The 12412-nt window shown below is 35.5% G+C and overlaps 1 pseudogene; it reads left to right on the forward strand.

The window, feature by feature from the left end:
* The first annotated feature begins 1837 nt into the window (after positions 1-1837).
* Positions 1838-11669, forward strand: LOC125676615 (uncharacterized; annotated as a pseudogene).
* Positions 11670-12412: the final 743 nt, after the last annotated feature.

Genomic DNA, 12412 nt, shown 5'->3' on the forward strand with positions numbered 1-12412 from the left:
TATACAGCCATCCAATCAGTCTGAAAACCAGCATCTTGTCTACCTGAACATCTAAACAATCCATCATATTATAATAGTATGCATACTGGTGATCACAATTGGGCAAATTCCAATACAAGGGAATTTTCACAGTAAAACTATTCTATTTATCACACAACTATCATTAAACGCACATTTTAATTTACTGTCCATTTCACGACCCGAATTTTTTGCTTTCACGTCGTCGCCACGTTACGGTTTGAAGAAACTTGAAATAATTTCCACTTCATAAAAGACACAAAATCCTCTTGGAACAACCTTGGCGACAAAACAAGGTCTTTTACTATTCAAAGGATGACATGTTGTTTTGTTTATGTAGCGCATGAATAATTTACCTATCTAATTTGCATAATTATGAACTTGTGCTACGAGTTCATATCATTTTTTCCGAACCCATACCTGCGTGTTACGAACATGGGAAAAGTAATGCTGTGTGATAAATATCAAAATCTACCTGTACTTCTGTAGCTCCCTCACTTTAGTCCTAATTGAGTTCCCTTTGACTGTTTCTGAGGTAGGCCAGGAAGTGCTTCAGTATTCATTTCAACTGTACAAACATGCCATAAACATTTGTTTGAAATCAGCAATTAGCATTTTTAGAACACCCATTATAAAACAGCAATCTACTATTTAAAGCAAATTCATTACTTTAGCCAACATTTGAAGTTACTTTAACAGAAACCATTCTAATTTGAATTTGTTTTTGCATATATTACAACCTGAATTTAGTGTATGCAGTAGTATAACTGACTCATGTGAATTGATGGCTAGGAATGGCAAGTTTTCAGGAACCTTTAATAGTGCAGTTGTTTACTGATTATTTACTAACATATGATAAAATGAAGAAGTAAACAGACAGTAACATAGTGAAATAAACATATCTTGTACATGTGATTGCCCACGTTCTACCGGTAACTCCTACAGAAAGTCAACGGCGTCCAGATGCTATCCCTGAATTAAACTACATTTGTAACTACGCCATACACCATTTGTTCAGTGTAAATGTAGAAATATTAAGTGTAAAAATGTAATTTGACAATTGTAGCTTTTATTATCAGTGTTTAGTCCATCAAGTGGGTTGTAAATAATGTTACACAATGCATTACCCGTTGAATGTTCTCAGAGTCTCGTTTAGCATTTCGCGAATTCTATGGTCGTTATAATGATCTAGTTTGCCAATACAACCTATCTTTGGATAAAATGTTGTATGACGTGTTTCATACCAACTGTTAGACCATTTGAATTCTTTACTTATTAATTTAGATTACGGGCTACTCCGTTTACCTGATGAAAATATAGGGCTCACGGCGGGTGTGACCGGTTGGCAGGGGATGCTTACTCCTCCTACGCACCTGATCCCACCTCTGGTTTCACGTCGTACTCTCGTTTTACCTCTGGATATGAAACTCTTGATGCGCACGCAGATTTAGACGCGAATGATTTTCCTTGACTCTAGAAACTCTCCAAAATGGAGAATGTCACCAAAGCACAACTGTATGAAGATTTATTTATTGAAGATGAAACGGACATTTTGTTTTTGCTCGCGATAAAGCAGACCTGGATCATTCAAATTCTTTTAAATCTATAGCGGCGTTATATTCCAAGACCTGGAGGCTTTTAGGAAAACATTGTGCCACAATTTGACAACAAACAATTTCTAAGACCTTTCCGAGTGAGCCCGGAAATTTATAAAATAATCCTGAATTTAGTTGTAGATTCTATCACAGATGATAACGCATGGCCCGGTGGTTCTGAACCAATACCGCCCAATAAAACACTGCTGGTATTTCTTTGGTACATGGCGAACCAGGAAACGTTAAGAGGAGTTAGCAATACACTTGCAGTAGGCATTACAATTGTTCACGAAATCGTAATCACGGTAACATGGTTAATGTAAGTTGAAATCGTGGTAGAGATTATTTTTAAGATTTCAATCTAAATATAAGATAGTAAAATAAGTTTGTATCCATGCATGTGTATAAATATGTTTTAGGTGATTAACTGGCCAGATCCTTATACACAACAAGCTATATCAAGGGAATTTCAACTGCAGTCTGGTTTGCGAGGCGTTATTGGTTCCTTGGATGGAAGGCATATTCGGTTAACAACAGCCCCTGGTGGTGACAGAGATTATTTCAACCGAAAAAACTTCCCTTCCATCAAACTACAGGTAAATTACATGTGTAAACTCTACGTTAATACTATTCATTTTTTTCATCAATACGACAAAGTATTAATCATATAAAACCATTTTTAATGATCTGACTAATTATCCCTAATGTGATTCTACTGAAATAAACAGGTTGTGGCAGACTGTGACATGCTTATACGTGATGCGTACACGGGCTGGCCTGGGTGCACCCATGATGCACGTGTTCTCCGAAATTCTTCTTTGTTCGACAAGGTGGAAAATGGACAATGTGTAGTGCATGGGAAATTTATTATCGCGGACAGTGCATATCCCCTGAGGAATTGGTTGGTAACGCCTTTCCGAGACAATGGAAGACTGAATGCACAACAACGCCGATTTAATCAGAATGATGCTGTCCTCCGCAAGACAAATTGTTGAGCGAGTATATGGGCACTTAAAAGGAAGATTTAGGAGGCTACGAGAAATAACTTTTCGAAAACTGTCCCGTATAGTCTCACTGATTATTTCAGGATGCATCCTGCATAATCTGTGTGTTTAACATCACGATGACGTTAAGGCCTTTATAGACAATGATGACGTCGGGCATTCTAATCTCTACCCAAACATTTATGTTGACGGTGATGGTGCATTATTCAGACAGCAGCTAATGGATCAATGTCCTTGTAAAGAATTTTCATTATCACAGTATTTAGTATAATTATGCATGTGCCTAGAGTTTGCTATATACAAGTATTAGATTAAACTTCAAACAAATCAAATGTCAATCTTTTATTCACTTTTTGTGAAAAAGCAAATGCAAATTACCGCATAGAAAAGACTCTCTCATTATTTTGAAACTAATACAACAATAATTTCGTTTTGAAATAATTTGTTGTAGTATTACATATGATAAGACCTTCACTGATTGTATCACAACCATTGGGGAAATAAAATGAATGAATGGTATGGTGTTCCACAAGCACCTGAAGTGTGGATAGCTTGTATAGATCTTATGTATATACCCCCCTTTAAACAAAATATTTTTTTAAAATTGATTCTATATTTAAAACAATTTCATTGGGTCTAAAGGGGGGGGATGTACATAAGATCTATACACACTATCCATACTTCTGATGCCTGTGTGGTGTTCTACAACTGATATTGCTGAAAATAATGAAGACTTCGTCATAGAAAACTAAAATACTGGGACTTTGCCAGTCCTGTACACACTTTGTAGATGAAAAAAAATGCATGAGGTGAATTATTTGTCCAAGGACTTCTCCATTAGTTCTAGCATACGATCTATTCGGCGCATTTTCTCCTCATGGTGCTTTTTCCATGGAGTTCATAAGCTCTCTGTTTTGCTCTTGAATATTTTCAATCAATTTTGTGCTGTCGGACATTTTGCGCTTCTTAGATTTCAGCTTTGTGCCTGTAGATGTGGATTTGGAATCTGTGTCTCTAGATGTGGATTGCTTTTCCTTCTCTGGAACAAGTGAAATATCTTCATCTTTGCTATCTGTGTTGATTTTCATTTTATCTCTCCGTCCTGTGTCGAAGGACACGCGTACATTTGTGGATGCCTTGTTGCCGAAAACTTCACTGAACTGATCAAAGTATTTCCAGGAGTGTTTTTGATTTCCAGTTTTATTGTTCTCATCGTTTACGTCCTTATATTTCTTTTTCAACGCCTTCTATTTGTTGATAAGTTGTGTTTTGGAAACATATATACCATTTTTCTTCATTTCTGATGATATTTCTCCCTACAAAAAATCGTGAGATTTTGTGCCTAAAAATCTCTCTTCCCTCTGCAGCCTTAAATCGATTAAGAATTTTTCTTCACTTTCATTCCAAACATGAATGGTCTTCGTCAATGAAAACACATTGGCCATCTTCCAATTGTATTTGAACCCTGAAAATGGATAAAAATCCTGGTGAGAAGAAACAAACCCATCTATGCTACGATATCGCCATTACTCCAATTTCTAATAAATGCGAGGAATTAATATTCGCGTAAAGTTGCGAGAAGCATCTCTCGCAGATTCTAAAACTTTTTTATTATTTTTTGACAGTTGTATACTTTATGGAATTATTACAAACGTTCGGTGCTCACGATTTTATGTTCTCACGATCTGATAGAAAACGATGGGATCGCGGAATTAAGTTCTCTCGTAAAATAAGGAATCTACAGTAATCTGTCATGTATGTTTAATGAATTTCATAAAAACGAAGATTTTTTTAACCTATTTATAAACATACTTCTGATTGCTCTGTTTATTATACCAAAAAAAAAAAATATTCCCAGTCCAAAACGATACAATATTGCCGATTGTTTTTTAATACAGTATACTATGGATATTAATTCAAGAGTTTTGTATTACGATTCCTAACCCTAAAAAACTTGTGATTATTTGAAATGAACAGGAAAACAAATATACTCTCATGTTATCTTCATCGCGAGCCGCCATCTTTACTGCGTCAGAACCCTGCATCATATTAGAGTTGAACTCGATTTAATCCCGGGCTTAAACTCTCGTTGTTTACGTTGAACTCTCGTGACCCGTGACGAAACTAGAGTTCGAGGTGAAAACGCCCAATTGGGTTCGTGTTTGCCCAACTCTAAATTTTGTATTCCTTATTGGAGTCACGAGATTAATCACCATTTGTTATCTTCACATTGTAGCCTTTTATATTGGAAACATTATGCTCCGTAACACTTCATTTCATATTTATCCTTAGATGAATTTGACTCCACTTTTTTGGCACACTGTTTTACCCTATAATAGCTCTAAAACTTCATTGTTATTTCGGATTTCAAACATTTCGGTTGAGCATCACTGAAGAGACATGATTTGTCGAAATGAGCATCTGGTGCATCAAAATTGGTACCGTATAAGTTTTCCATTACTATTTTCCTCATATGCAAATATATACATGAAAGGCGAAGACTTCTATAACGAACAGTGATCAATCTCATAACTTCTATAAGCAATACAAAATAGATAGTTGGGCAAACACAGACCCCTATATCATTAATTAATTCAGCTTTAATTTCTTTGGTCTGCACTAGATTTCGGCAAAAAAGTATATTCTGACAATAGGATTGCATACGTTCTTTTTCTGTATCGTTTCTTACATATCTGAGAAGGAAATGAAGACTTTTGGACGAAACAAATATGCCAATTGTATAATTTCCCTACAAAAAGTACCAGGTTGTTTGGTCCATGCTATATTAGGAAAGATAACTCTTCCATCCGGAATTTCTGAAACAACTTTTTAAAGGGACTGATTCACGATTTTACCCAAAATTTTGTTTTTCACTTTTAATGATCAAAATCTACTGTATAATGTATTTGAAAGATTTCAAATGAAAATTAAGGTTATACATCATCACAGAATCTCATTTTAGAGAGTTTATTATTTGTTTTGTAAACAAAGATTGCGGTATGCTATTGTTTATGAAATTTTCAAAAGAAATGGATATCGATCTAAGTTGATTATATCTTTCACATTTCAAGCATTTTGAGGGTAAAATGTGTCATCTAAAAATTAAAATTTGTGACTATGCAAAATTAAGATGAAGTATAATTTCACTTGTTTGTTTACATAAAAAGACTCGAGTCTTTGTTTACATAACACAGATTTAAGGCTAAAATATTGCTTTCATTCTTACATTCAGAAGGTCAAAATTTTTGGCTGTCAACATTAAATGAGTTATATTTTTAATGTTTAACATCAAAAATGAAAAAAATATTTTTATCAACAATCGTGAACCAGTCTCTTTAAATTATGTTTTTATATATGGTTGTATAGATTTTATTTCAATTTGATCTCTTCTTATCATTTATAATAGAATATATTTAATGAAACCAATTTGGGGTGTTGAGGACATTCAAGTAAAGAACAACATCAGAAGAAAATCACACCTGAGAGCACAACGTACATGTCGACCCGAAAAACAACCAAAAAAACTGACTACAGAAGAGTATAGGAGATGGAGATTATCTGTAATAAAATGTGTATTAAACGCTTGTAATCAATCTACGAACAAAAAACATGTACACTTATACTAGTGTATCAACATTGAATTTTTTTTAAACATTTATTTGATTCCATATAAGCTTAAGATTGTGCACTATTTCTTGTTTTAGAATGTTGATTACAATATTGCCTTGCTTGATAAGCAACATATCATTCTCATTAGACATAATCCGTATGATTTTTTTCTTTATTTGTTTATCTATGATTTTGTTTTATCATTTTTAGCAATATCCTCAAAACATTCATGTCTATCACATTTCTATAAGGGACATCCAATCAGTGAATGAATCTCATCGTCCACACAAGTGACAATTCATGTCGCATATACTACACATTCTTTAATTTTTATTCATTTATATGCATGTACTGTGCATTTTCTATCTATAAATCCCGTGGGGATCCGGGTTAGAATATATCCTCAAAACTTCTTGCCTGTCGTGCCGTCCTTCGGATGAGATCGCAAAAAATCGAGGTCAGGTGTCAAAGCAGATATGGTGCGATAAAAATATCTCCCTGTTCAAAGGCCGTAAAGGCCGAGCATATGCCTGCATTTTGCAGCCCTTCGCCAGCAGTAGTGATGCCTCCATATGAGTGAAAAATTCTCGAGAGGGACGTTAAACAATATACAATCAATCAACTACAATTGCAACAATCACAATAAAAAAGAAGAAAAAAAACCCCAGCTAATTCCTAAGGTAGCTCATTACACCGAGACTTAAAGAGATTACATCATAAGACGACCATTTAAATGTTTTGTGAAATTAATTGTATCGATCTATTTATTTGTCTCTCATTATAGCTTAGTGGATAAGGCATCAATTATAGGACTCACAGGTCTCAAGTTCAAATCCTTCAGATTCTTTTGTTACTATCTATTTCAATTTTGTTTTGAAAATCATGTGTTTTTGAATTTAAAATTGCATATGTTTTGCCTGTTTGACAAAAGCACTTGTTAAGTGTATTCATCATCATATTTTCAAAATTGAATAATTATATATGCATCCAGGGGATGATTACTCCTCCTAGGCACCTGATCCCACCTCTGGTGTGTCCAGGGGTCCGTGTTTGCCCAACTATGTATTTTGTATTGCTTATAGAAATTATGAGATTGATCACTGTTCGTTATCTTCACCTTGCATATGGCGATTTGAAAAACTTTTTTGAAGGTGTAGTAAGCCATTATAAATAGGTACATACAAATAATTCACAACAATCAATGGAAGATGACGATAACAAACAGTGACCAATCTCATAACTCCTATAAGAAATACAAAATAGAGAGTTGGGCAAATATGGACCCTTGAATATACCAGAAATGGAATCAGGTGCCTATGAGAAGTAAGCATACCCTGTTGACCGGTTAAACCCGCCGTGAGCCCTATATCTTGTCCAGGTAAACGAAGTAATCCGTAGTCAAAATCAGTGTGCCAAGAATGGCCAAACAATCGGTATGAAACACGGTAGACAGCATTTGACCCAAGGATAGGTTGTATTGGCAAACTAGAGCGTTATAATGACCATAGAATTTGCGAAATGCTGACTTCAATGGAGACTGTTGAAAGCCCTGTACCATCAACTTGCTTGTCAGTATCTTGCCTCGAATCAGTTGAGATATATAAACACGACACGCAGATGATAATGGAATATTGCTACATAAATATGGGAATCTAACGATGAAGAAGCCGAAATCATCCCGTTCTGAACTAAAGTAGTGCAGCTAATTATTACATGAGTGCATACAAATACTTCACAACACGTTTTCTCTAGTTCTGGAATTCTCATGATCGGGGACTGTTAAAATTAACTCTTTATATCTTTAAAGGACGTCATACTTCATACTTGCTGACCGACAAATCATAAGTATCGTCGTCTGATGCGATGTCGCTTTGTTTAGAAAGAATGCCCTTATTTTTCGTGTGTATTTTCGTTGTTTGGGGGTGTTTATTTCAGTTTCTCATCAATGGAAACATACTGTGTATGGACCTAGTGGAACCGCTAGTCATTCTGAAATTGACATGATCCATCTGTTAATGAACCAGGAGACATACTTCCGACTGGAATTCGAGGAAACTCTTCATCAAGTTAGCCGCAGTGTTGAGGGCCTGAAGAATGAATCACAATTATTCAAAAGAGAAATCGAAATCCTGAAAAAAGAAAACGGGGACTTGAAAGAGGAAAATTCCCGTTTGTATCAAAACATGTCTGACATTATAGCTCGGGTTAGTGCTATGCACATTGCGGATACTAGAGATCTTCAAACAGAGGTGTCTAACTTGACATTTAGTTTGGCCGAGACCAAACATAACTTGACATCTGTGAATACCATGTGTTACTCCCTGACTGATAGGCTTAATGATTTTATGTTGTATACTACACATGACATGAATCAACTGTCTGCCATGATAACCCAAATACAGCGGGATATATCATTAATAAACATGATTATGAAAGGTTGGTCCAGTTTTCTCTTATTTACATCTTTCATCAATTATAATGATAAATCTTTATTCTACACGTCTTTTTTTGTTAAGTCCAATTTCATTATATCCTAGTATTTTTTTCCTGAGTATTCTGTAATAAATGAAAACCCAATTAGCGACTATTCTATGTATTTTAAATCATTTTGTGGCATAATTGAAGATGGTTATGTCAAATACTTGCAGACATTGATGTTAAGACCTAACGTTTACATTGCAGAAGAAGACTGTTACACTGTACTGAAGGAATTCCCCGATACTAAAGGCCGGGACGGGGTGTATACAATCCAGCTTAAATATAGTCTACACAAACAGGTCTACTGTGACATGACTACAGAGGGGGGTGGTTGGACGGTAAGCGAAGAAGGAATAGAGGGATATAAATATTTAACACGGAATAAATGTATATTTAATTGCTGTTATAAAAGTTAGAAATTCAGTTCAAATTAAGGATTATCTCCCTCATTCATAGCTCTTATCCTTGGACGAATTTGGCTCCACTTTTTTTGGCACGCTGTTTTTTTGGCTATATTTAGCTCTAAAACTTCATAGTTATTTCGGATTTCAAACATTTCGGTTGAGCATCACTGAAGAGACATTATTTGTCGAAATACGCATCTGGTGCATCAAAATTGGTACAGTATAAGTTTTACATGTATAATAATCTAGATATATATTTAGATCTTCTTATCATTAGCAAAGGTGATACAGAGGAGAGTTGATGGAACAGTGGATTTTTATCGCCCATGGTATGATTATAAAGCGGGTTTCGGTACTCCTACAGGCAATGTGTGGCTAGGTATGGGAAACTTTCATTCCATTGCTTTATCATCAAGTACGATCGTCTTCCATGAACTAGGATAGCTCACATAGGTGGTATGGCTTCACAATCAATAACTGGAAGAAATTTAGATCAATCGTCTGTTCTAAAATTATATATTGTGTCTCATGCAAAATAAACATTGTCTGAAATATGACCCACCTCTTCTTTTAACGCAAGAAATACAAATGAATATTGACGTAAACAGTGTATTATTTACAGTATTTAGCACTTCAGTTACTTATGTTTATATGTAAATGTGAAAAAGTCCCGAATAGAAACAAAGCGAAACTTGCACAAAACCGAAGACATGAAGGTTTAACATCAAAGTTTGAAATACTTCTTTCATAATTTTCAACTGTTACAGGAAATGACGTGATATATGAACTCACCAATCGAACGAATCAGGAACTACGGATAGACGTAGAGGCGTTTTCCGGGGAAACTGAGAAGTATTCAAATTTCTCCATTGGAAATGAAACGGACAAATACAAATTGAATGTAACGGGATTTTCAGGGACTGCAGGTATTCAGCTTGATATTTCGTAAACCATTTTTTTTTTTTACGAATAGGTCATTATCAACTTGTATTGACCGTCATAAACATGAAGATGATTTTTGTCAACACACATACAAAGAGATTCGTCCAATTGATATAAACCAACCATATGCATTTCAACGGTCCTTTAATCAACGAATGTTGACGCTTGTGTAAATGTACACGTTTCTTCAGATATCCATATGCCGTGGAAAGCATGTTTCAGGCAATATTGAATTTCCAACGTTTGTTTGTTTGTTTAGATGTTTTCCGCCACGCTCAACAATTTTTCAGTTATCTGGTGGCGCCCAGTTTTTGTTGGTGGAAGAGATAACCCAGATACAATGTACCTGGGAAGACACCACCGACCTTCCGAAAGTAAACTGGGAAACTTTCTCACTTACCGGCGCGAGCGGGATTCGAACCCGCGCCGATCAGAGGTGAGAGGCCATGTGATTTTGAGCGCGATGCTCTAACAACTCGGCCACGGAGGCCCCCTTTTCCAACGTTAAAACTGGAAAATGATATATATTCTTAAATAAACATTGATGAAACTGCAAACTTTGAAAATAGATTTACTCTTATTTCTTATAAATGAATGGTGAATATAGCGAACAGTGATCAATCTCGTAACTCCTATAAGCAATACAAAATAAAGAGTTGGGCAAACACGGATCCCTGGATATACCAGAGGTGGGATCAGGTGCCTAGGAGAAGTAAGTTTCCCCTGTTGACCGGTTAAGCTCGCCGCAAGCCCTATATCTTGACCAGGTAAACGAAGTAATCCGTAGTGAAAATCAGTGTTCCAAGAACGGTCTAACAATCGGTATGAAACACGGTAGACAGCATTTGACCCAATGATAGGTTGTATTGAAAAAATTAAATCATTATAACGACGATAATATATGCGAAATGCTGACTTTAAACGCGACTGTTTAAACTTCTGTGTTGAAATTCATTGCAATATATATACTATATTGTGTTAAAGTATAACTGAAATCGACCATTAATGGTCAGTAAAGGCTTACGTAGACTTCAAGGGTAAAAATGACATTGTAATTCAACTCCACAAATACATTAACTACTCTAAAGGAGAAACCCCAGACTACGTTTGTGACATATTCAAATCTTTTGATCAGTCATGCAAAAAATACTTTGTCAAACACCACTCTGATAGTAATCACAAGTACACTGAAATTTACATAAAAGAGGATGCTGGAGATCCCCATTGACAATATATTGGAGGTAGGTGCATACGATGTATATGTCTCAGCTGATTCGATACGCGAGAGCATGTTCTGCGAATTATCATTTTTAAAATTGAGACCAACTACTGACAAGCAAGTTAATGTTACAGAAGTTTCAACAGTCTCGTCCAAAGGCACTGTTTTGTACATTCTATGGTCGTTATTATGATCTTATATGCAAATACAACCTGCTAATGGACTTTTGCGAAGGGCTGACTTTTACAGTCAACGACCGACTTGGACATTTATACCTGCGTATTGTATGGAGGCACGATATCGTTAAATATATGAAATACCGAATTGTTGGTATATACATAATGTATATTGTTCCGTAGGCGTGTTACATTTCATTTATCTGACAATTATCAAAACATAAAAATAAGGTATACCACGATGTAAACTTGAAACTTGCGCAGATTTAAAATGTTTGAATCGAATATAGTTTGTTATGCAGGAGCTTTGCATTTCTTTTATTACAGAAATCTATAAAGTTGTTATACAGCTTTCAATCAAACGCACACAGGTACAACACAAAGCAAGTTAAACGTACCGACATTTCGGAATTGCAAGTACATCATCTGTAGCTATTGGAATATACCAGAGAGCTACAGATCCACCCCGTATAAAAACCTTCGATTTACGGCGCTGAATAATCTGCGCACGATAGAAAAAATGCCATTTGAAATTTATAATATACTCATGGACAAAAGAAACGTTACACATGAAAAAATTATAGTAAAACAATATTTTTTCGTATAAATAAATAAAAACTTGTTTAACAACACTTCATGCTTTACTGATTACACTGGCAAACACAACAAATGTTAAAACCTAGTCATGCGTGAATTTATCGTTGATACCCGTAAACATGGTTTCGTGGATATCGCATTGCACGTGCAAAGAAAATCATTTTCATTTTTATCAAATACTACTCAAGGTGATTCAGGCAGTAAGAAAAACATCAAAATTTTCCAACATCTTCGCGTATTGCAATGCCCCGGCTCGACAGTTCCAGTCGCGAAAGAGCAATTGGCATGTTGGAACTTGGAGCGTCGCAAGCCGACGTTGCACGGCGATTTGGGGTTGCAAGGATCACGATTTCTCGATTATTGCACCGTT

Source organism: Ostrea edulis, chromosome 3 (genome assembly GCF_947568905.1).
Source record: "Ostrea edulis chromosome 3, xbOstEdul1.1, whole genome shotgun sequence".
NCBI classification, from domain to species: Eukaryota; Metazoa; Mollusca; class Bivalvia; order Ostreida; family Ostreidae; genus Ostrea; species Ostrea edulis.